At 40.4% G+C, this 9,550-nt stretch overlaps 1 pseudogene; it reads left to right on the top strand.

Annotated features, from left to right (window-relative positions):
• Positions 1-1,339: 1,339 nt before the first annotated feature.
• LOC147659572 (lactoylglutathione lyase pseudogene) lies at positions 1,340-1,939 on the top strand (annotated as a pseudogene).
• Positions 1,940-9,550: the final 7,611 nt, after the last annotated feature.

Here is a 9,550-nt window from a genome sequence, read left to right on the forward strand (position 1 = left end):
ACATACAAAGACACAGATTTGTGGTATTAGTAATAATAAAGTTTGTTTTTCTACAGTGCTCGAGGTGTCACCATCACTGGAGCTTCGCAGCACTATAAATAACAGCACACCACCTCACACAATCAACATCAAATAAAAATGAAGAATGGAGACGACATCCATTCATGGGCCTTGCCGATTTCACAACAATCCTGGCAGCAGGGACTTGAGCCTACTTAGCCATATTACACGGTGCCTATTTCAGTTTAGTACCCCTTGCCCCAAGCACTGGAGGTCAAGTAAAAGGTGGCATTTTCTTTTTCAAAAACCAGTAGTAGTAATAAATAACAATAAAAGAAAGCAACATAATTTTACAAAATGTAGGAATGATAAAGGTAAAAAACAATAGTTTTACATGGTAATTATTTAATGTCAAACTAGGGACTCCAACTGTTCGCACTAGTATATAATATAAGTGCACCCAGTATGATTTGTTTATGGGTGAACGACAATAATATCTGCAACAATAATCATAAATGGGGCGAGGAGAATGGACAATCTATAGAATGAATTCATCAGAAAGGAATGGAATTTGAGAAGAAACTGGTCCACTTAGATGGGATTTGGCTCTGCCTTTAAACGATAAGCAGTAACTCAGTACCTACAAGTTATCTAACAGCAATAAAGTGCACAGAATATTGATTTGCAAGAAAGATGAAATATTGACGCAGACATACAGTGTCACAGGATAGAAATACTGATCTGTCTTCCTAGTCAACGATTCCTGCCAAGTACCATTCCTCAGGCGTAATGCATTTCAGTGCGGTCATTCCCCCTCTGTATTGCTTAATTCTTCTGGCAAGAAAGTGCCAGCCATAGTCGTTCAAATGTCACTCATAATTACTCTAACATTATGAAAATGTCACTCATAGCAATCTTAAACCTTGGCTCTATGAAATACTTGTTGAAAATTAGAATGTAAGGGACCTATCTCCCACCTCTCCGCCTAGTTCAGTCCCACTTTGCCACTGGATTCAAGATAACCTGGCTGATGAGGGTTATGAACCCAAAACCGGTCCCAGGATGCTTGTTTCTGGTCAAGGGAAGACATGGCTTGGCAGTTCGGGCTGGACTGTCCCCATGAGGCACTGGGTCAGACTGATTTGCATATGGCCATGTCTGAACTGGGGATGTGGAGTGAGCTAAAGAATGATGATGGATTAAACCCAGATCACTTAACTGGGGGTGAGTGTTTGATTTGCTCAAACACTCCGTTCATCATCCCCTTTGGTATCTCTTAGTTCAGTCCCAGGGTCAGGTCTCCTCTCTTTCGCAAGAAACCCGCCGCCACAGCAGCATCATGTCCGAAGTCCTGGTGCCGGAATTGCATGGCCTGTCCAAAGAAGACGTGGCCGGCGCATGCACCGACTGGGACCCCAGCACTAAGGATTACTTGATGGAGCAAACTATGCTTAGGATAAAAGATCCTAAGAAGTCATTAGAATTTTACACCAAAGTTTTTGGAATGACACTCTTGCAGAAATGTGATTTTTCATCTATGAAATTTTCACGTTATTTCATGGGCAATGGGCACAAAAAGGATATCCCCAGCGATACAAAAGAACGAACAGCATGGACTTTTTCCAGGAAGGCCACAATAGAACTGACTCATAATTGGGGAAGTGAAGAGAAGAGTTATCATAACGGAAGCTCTGAACCTCGAGGATTTGGGCACATTGGCATTGCATTTCAAGATGTCTACACAGCTTGTAAAAGATTTGAAGGTCTGGGAGTAACATTTGTGAAGCAACCAGATGATGGTAAAATGGAAGGACTTGCTTTTCTACAGGATCCTGACGGTTACTGGATTGAAATCCTCAGTCCCAACAACATGTTAAATGTTAATATAAAGATCCGTGCCATCAAATGTTCGAAGAATGTAAATGTAAATGTAAATTGATACTTGTATAGCGCACTACTCACCCGCAAGGGTCTCAAGGTGCTTATACGAATACCGCTGTGGAACCCGTCCTGGCTTTCCCTGTGAGGCGTCCACTCCTGGGCACCCCCAAGGTGGAGGCCAGGCATCCTTAGCGTTGTGGGGGGCCGTTGTGGAGATTAAGCAAGCTATTGCCCAGAGTTGCAGAGTGGGACTCCATGATTGGAATAAGGCACAGAGGCGAGAATTATCAGGTCCGTGGAATTTTTGAGCCCAAGACCCGCCGAGGCGGGGAATTGAACCCTGGTCCCAGGTTAGACCTCTGCATCAGGGTCTGCAGCTCTAATTATTGAGCCACACTTTTCCACATTGAGCCACACTTCTCCAGGATCGCTCCAGGAGGGTGAAAATGAGCCTGTACGATAAAAACACTACTTGTTAGAAATATTGGAATTCTATATCTTTGTTGTACTTGACATAACACTTTTAAAAAAAGGCTAACTCCACATTTCTCCTTTTTTTTTCTTTTGTGATTTTGTCATCTTTCTTGAGTGCTGTGAACATCTTGTGTAGGCCAGCCTTCTACTGAAAAAGGTTACCTAGTGTCTGTATATTGTACAACCTCAGGAACATGGCGTTACTATATTTTTCTAATGTTTTGTAGAAAAGTAGCAGATATATAAAAATGCATACATGTTTCCGAATGGTGGTGGTGTGCACATTACTTTACGCAAATATGTAATTACAGCATGCATTTAACCACAGCACATCAGTCATCAACCTATTTCACATGTTTCAGAATGTCGTCTGACATTTAAGCAGAATATTCATATTTCGGGGATAAGCATTGTTTTCTCTTGTCTTTTGGCCTCTTTCAAATCCAAAGCTCGACTGGTGGAAATTGTTCACTCGAATTTTTGATGCTGTAATATGTTAAATCTGAGTTGAGCCGCACTGCACAGTACACAAAGATGGGCAGATGTGTTATCAAAAAAGTAAGTGTTAAAAGCAGAGTCACACTAATTGTACGAATGACAGAACGCTCACAGAGAAGAGCCACAGTGTGAGCAAATTAAAAAGATTCACAATAAAACCAATATAATTAAAAAAAGAACGTAAAATCCATGAAATAAGAGTTTATTTATGTAATTTAGCCATTAACTGCGCTTCCATACAGTGTCGCATCTCTTTGTTTTCTCCTTGAAAATGTACTTTTTCTCCTTGAAAATGGACTTTTTCACTTCGTGCATGCCTCGTTCGATTCTTTCATTCCGTGCATGCCTCGAAAACTTACTTCATTATTTCACTCCGAGCATGCCTCGAAAATGCACTTCATTATTTCACTCCGTGCATGCGTATACTTTTTTATTTATTTTATGTTTCTTTCTTTGTTCTACTCGAGATTTGCGTCCTGTCTCTTCATGTGCAGAATTGACTCTTTTAATAAAGAAACGTCGGGTAATTAATTGCTTCCTGTGTCTCTTCGTGTGCAGCATTGACTACTACAGTAAACAAACGTGAGTAATTAATAGCCTTCTTAGCTCCGTTTCGTATCCAGTGAAATCGTGTATCCCCGCACTCAGCCCGAGCAGAGATCGACTGCTTATGTCTGATCCTGCCCGGGCTGAATGTATTCTCCGAAGAAAGCCGAAGTGCAGGGGATACACGAAACCAGGGGGATACCACATATTACACAACACCGGCAGCATCAGGTAAGTTTTTTCAATTATTATTAACCCATCATCCCCTCTCCCGCCTGCACTCGCTCTTCCTCCACGCTCCCCCCACCAGCTCAGCACCCTTTGTTAGGGGCAGCCACCACTTCCAGGGGTTCAATATTTCCAGTGACAAGACATTGACAGTGGACAAACATGTCACTCTTCAGACGATATGCGCCCTGCTGAACGTAATGTACCATACTCACCAGTGGCTTTTTCTCATCAAGACATATAACATTCTGCATTATCTGCAATACGATTAGACATTTACATTTTACCACCAACATTATACCCAACAAACCAACATTCTCCTATGCTGCTCATTGAAGGCCTTTCAGTACATTTAATCTTCTTTTAATATCCTTTTCTATTTTAGGAGGGGGATTGTGCAATGCGACTTGCCCCTTCTGAATGTAGTTTCCTTGCTGACTTTTGCATTCATGCTGGAGTTTTTGCTGCCATTTCATGGTAATGTTTCCGTGACATCACAGACACTCCTTTATAGTTAGCTCCCAGTCTAGGTCTCCATCAATGTCTTCAGCTATTGTGGCAGTTACCACTACCTGCACACCCTGATACCTGTAACCAACCCTCCAGCAGGGAGTTTAGTGATGTCTATATCCTGACCTCCATTGACCCTACACCAATGCGGTTACACTATGGTCGTCATTGCCGCCATTGGCAGTTTTGACCTCCAACAGGAAATCCCTCCAACAAAGCCCAAGTAGGTGCCACATTTGAGTATGTAGCAGATCATGTTATTACCTCCTGTTGTGTTGGAGGATAAAAGGGAATGGGTTTCGGATATTTAATATGACAAGCCCTAGTTGGTTTTCTCAGTTACACAGGTCTGGGGTAGGTGAGAATAGGTTATTTTGGTGCACATTTACCTTTGATGTCACTGTTGCATTTTTCAGTCTGTGAATACGCAGCAAGACATTGAACTAGCGAAGACATTGGCATGTGGGCTGATTCTTCTCATTCCATAATGCTCATCACTTGGGGTGTTTTCTTCAGACACTACTAGGAGTAATCCTGTATCTCACTAATGAGAATGATGCAGTATGTGGTGCTGTGCTGCTAACACTTGTCTAGGCGGAGTGCCACGCTATAGTGCTACTTTGGTGGTGTGCCATGTTGCCAGAGATGTTACTGTATCCTGTAGTTGTTATGGGGTGGTGTGGTGGTGCTCCTTTTCAAACGTAGTTCAATGCTTTTGAACTTTTACCTCCACCACAAGGAGATTCAACATGATGTGCTTGCTTACATGTGCATAGGACTACCTTGTTGGTCCATATCAACGATTTTATTACTCTTTTCTTTTTCTTCATGAGTAAGGAAGCCATGAATTCTTTCAATTCTGTGTTGTGTTTGGGTTTTCATAGAGATCCCTTAGCCATCATCTAAGCATGTCCCTGTACCTGATGTATCTTGAACGTGGAGTTTAATTTGTTTGTCTGAGATTGTAAGAGATGAGAGAGGGTGTAGGGGAGTTTTTATATGGCACATAATTGAAGGCAGATGCTGTCTATGCAGTGTTTTGGAATTCACTTTCATTTTTCCTTGTAATGTTTCATATTCAGTCGACGTGTCTGGAGATTTCTAGTGATTTTAGTCACCCTGTAGTTCTGTTCATCAAAGTAGTGCCATTGGCAGTGACTTAGGTTTCTGGTCTTGCCGCCTGTTGTCTCCACTAGCCTGTTTAGATGGGGATGGTTGACTCCCGCTTTGTGTGGTTGGCCAAGAAGGCTGCATGCTAGTGTCAAAATCCTGGGTTGATGAATCTCCGTGTGAAACCACAGGAAAATATGTAGGAATTGGTGCACAAATGGGGATTTTGGCCGTGGATTACCCAAAGGCTTCTTCTCCCCTGTTACATCTCTGCCCACAGAATTACAAGGGCCACTGGTAATGGTAATTCTTGGAAGGGTGAAATAACCAGCAAAATTCCAGTGATCTTGTAATGATGTTGATACTCAGAATATCCCCAAAAAGCATATAGCCAGGACTCCTAAGGAAGCATCTAATAGATCTGTCCAAACATTTCTTTGACTAGAGTTTGGATCACCCTGCAAGCATTTGTAGGCCCACTACATACATGGGTTCATGCTAGATATCCTGCAGTATTTACTCTCAAATGGTTAAAAAGAATACCCCCTCTTTTGTGCTATATATGCCTGATGAAAATGTAGATGCCTAAACTGTGAACTGGTAATTTAGGAGTTGAGCTCTGCTAGTAATATTAAGTAGTAATAAAATGTATTTTGGCCAATAAGTCATAAAAGTACATGATAAAATACTTAAACTATATATTTAAATTCAATAAAAAGCATAAACAGTCCATATGAGCACGAAGCGCCATTGCAAAGGATAAAAATGCAAAAAGTGTGAATAAAGTGCATTAACTAAGCAAACACAGTTAGCAATCTGTGTTCCTACGGAAGATTCCTTTGCACATGATTGGCTTCTGTAAAATAACATCATCATGGAGAAAAAAAAGAGCGTTATTAACTTAGTGGACAGAAGTATAATGTATAAAATAGACCAACTGTAGGTTTGGGAGGATCTGGAACATATGATTGAAGCCTCAAACAAGTATCTTCAAATTGAGAAGACTATATTACTAAAAAGATCGGAGATACAGATCCTGAGGACCATTTGATGGTAAAGGTTTTTAAGGGTAAGATACCAAAGCAGAATTTAATGTAAAGACCTCATGAGAGGAGGGGAGATCTCGTCTAGAAAAGTCTCAAATTTGGGGAATGGTTTGTGGGTCAGATATTGATTAGAAAGAGATCCCAGGTTCATGGAATAATGCCTCTGGGTCACTAAAAAGTCCCAACAAAGTGTTGGTTAAGAGTGTTTTAGTGTTGTGACTAATGGACTCATGTGAGCTGTAAATTGGACTGGAGGCCTAATTTTACAAACCATTCATTGAAGAACGAAAAACATATACTTTTATTGCCTGTGTTAATTTCATGACATCCAGTACATTCCATCTGCACATTTGGAATTCAGAATGAGACCAAAGCCTAACCAAGTATTAGAGGGGTCTAGGGGAAGCAAGGTGTTAAATTACCTTATGGGTAAGGCCAATATTTATGGGTATAGACAGGGCAGTCGAGGTTGTTTAAGTAATGATTTATAAACTTGAGCTCTTTAGCCCTTAACAGGCCAATGTTTGGTTTTCCCTATATCTCTGTACTGTAGAGTGCTGCTGTCCGGGTTTTGGCCCTATAAACCTTCATAGCTGGAGAGATTGCTTGCAGTTGAGAGGATATGTGCATTTCTAAAGTACAGGCTGGAGAGTGAGAGATTATTAGAATGCTTTTAAGGATCTGGGGAGACCAGAAAAGAGAATCCATGAACCTTACCCCAAGGTAGTCAAAGGTTTTATCTGACTGTAGGGCAACGTTGCCTAAGGTAAATTTGTTCTTTCGATTTTTTGGGGATATAAAAGCCACTAGATTTGTCTGCTGTATATTCATTTCTTTAAAAAAAAAATTATTTGCATCAAAAGGGACAAGCACAGAACAGCAAAGAAAGAAAATGAAAAGAAATATTTCATACAAACGTCAAAAGTAATTTCAGCAAGGCAATAAATAAATCATAAGACATCAAGGACATTTAATATCAAAAGAAGAATAAACGAATATCAAGACATAAACATTCCCCAAATCCTTTCCACTTTCACTTTTGTTTGGAGGCCTCTTGTTGTTGCTAAAGCCCGTTCCATATTATATATTTCCTTTACGAGACTCCACCATTCCTGAACCGTCGGTGAGTTATGTTGGATCCAGACCATAGCTATTATCAGTCTAGCGCATGAAATTAGAATATTCAACAGATCACACAGAGAACTGTTCACCCTAGAGGTGCCTACAAGGACGTCGACAGATGTCAGTACTATTGGACATGCCAGTTTTGTAGGCACAACTGTAGTTATACCATTCCAAAAGTCATTCAATTTCCGACACGTAAAAAACATGTGAGTAATATCAGCTGATCTTACATTGCATTTTGGACACTTCGAACGGTCGCTGGTACAATTATTATTAGCCCATTTTAAGATCCTGTCTGGCGTATAATAAAGGTGACAGATGGTTTTAATAGCTGCAATTTTAGACTAGATGAATGAACGGAGCGATTTAAACTATTTAAGGAAGAAGTGATCAAGTTAGGGGTCACATCAGTACCCAACTTTCTACTACATTTCTCGGATAATTTTTTAGAATCGTCGTTATTAAAACCAGAATTTTTTTTATATCCAATGCTAATGCATGATTTATCCGCTTCTTTATAAATACAGTTCCATAAATCAGAGTCCAAAATATTAGTCAGTTCTAATTTCCGCGCCAGATAATCTCTAATTTGATAATATTTAAACCGAGCCCCTTCTGTGAGATTATAGCATACCTTCAGCCTTGCAAATGTAAAAAACCCCTGATGGTCATATAAGTCACCCAATTTTTTAATACCAGAATCTGACAACACTAAACCAGCTGTATCATGAAAAATTCCTGATAGACCCGGATTAAGCCACAATGGGGTATTAAAATGGAAAAGATAAGTTTTACATTTAGCAAGAATAGTGCGCCATATATTAACAGTATTTCGTACCGTCTTAAATTTCACACGTTTGAAGTAATTGGGGTCGTTTAGTCTGTAAAGGAACATATTTACATCCTCCTTCAACATAAATTTGTGAAAATACAAACATTTCTCAGGGATGATCAGGCTCCGAAATCGAGTCAAAAAAGTGGACCAATAATAAAATTTGATGTCGGGTAAAGATAATCCTCCTTGATTGAATGAGAGTTTAAGCAATGTAACAGCCCGACGAGCTTTCTTTTACCCCCAAACAAAGCTACTGATAATACCATCTAATCTATTGAAATAAGAATTATTAATTCGTAAAGGGATAGATCGAAAAAGATATAAGTATTTAGGCAGTATCTTCATTTTAACCAGATTTATTCGGCCAATAATACTTAAAGGTAGCTTGTGCCATTTCTTAAATAAAACAGAAATTTCTTTTAGTAGCGACTCATAATTTAGAGCAAGTATTGAATTAATATTCGAGGAAATTTTAACCCCCTTGTATGTTTGTTACCTGCTTTCTGCCAAGTGTGCCCTGTCATTTCCTTCCTTTCCTGTTAAGCACTCCTCCTTGCTAGCTCCTTGTCTATTGTGCTTGTGTTTAGTTCTACCCCTTTGCTGTTACTGCCTTGCGCGTTCCCGTTTCATCGCCAGGATCCGTGGGCTCAGCTGACTGCCTAAGTGGTGTTTCTTGTTCACTGTGAGTTCTGTCTTTGAGTTACATTTATAACATCACTATAGGTATAAGTTTCACGGGGCATTCGCGAGTAGCAACCAAGTAGGTTTGTACTCAAGATGAGCAGAAGCCGCAAGTGACGGATACTTGCCGTCTTGGATAACTCGATGCCCATGAAGCGATAGTTACCGCTTCAAGTGTTTTCTCCTGAACCAGGAAAAGACACATTTTTACACCAGACCATAATTTGTGGTCTTCATTTGAACGAGGGCTGGACGCGCCTTAGCGTGTGCGGACCACCCCGCTCAATCCTCACGGTCCTGACGAAAACCAAATAATTTTTCCATATGGTTGAAACATGTAGACCTACTTTTAACTAAATCACATAGCACACTACGCTATTTTTAATTTATCACACTTCTCGAGACACCATAGCCTTCCTAAATAGGCACAGGTGCCACATTGATTTTAGCAGGGTTCAAGCACTCAAGAATAAAGTCTTGGAGTGAGTAGTCTTGGCCCTTTTTAATGCACGTATCACTGTAACTTTCTGCACATATAAAAAACAAGAAACCCGCTCCACTGTAATCAGGTGTCGAAGCACACCCTATGGGCACTCGGCCTATGGGGTGGGACCCC

Source organism: Lissotriton vulgaris, unplaced genomic scaffold, assembly GCF_964263255.1.
Source record: "Lissotriton vulgaris unplaced genomic scaffold, aLisVul1.2 SCAFFOLD_5517, whole genome shotgun sequence".
In the NCBI taxonomy this organism is placed as follows: domain Eukaryota; kingdom Metazoa; phylum Chordata; class Amphibia; order Caudata; family Salamandridae; genus Lissotriton; species Lissotriton vulgaris.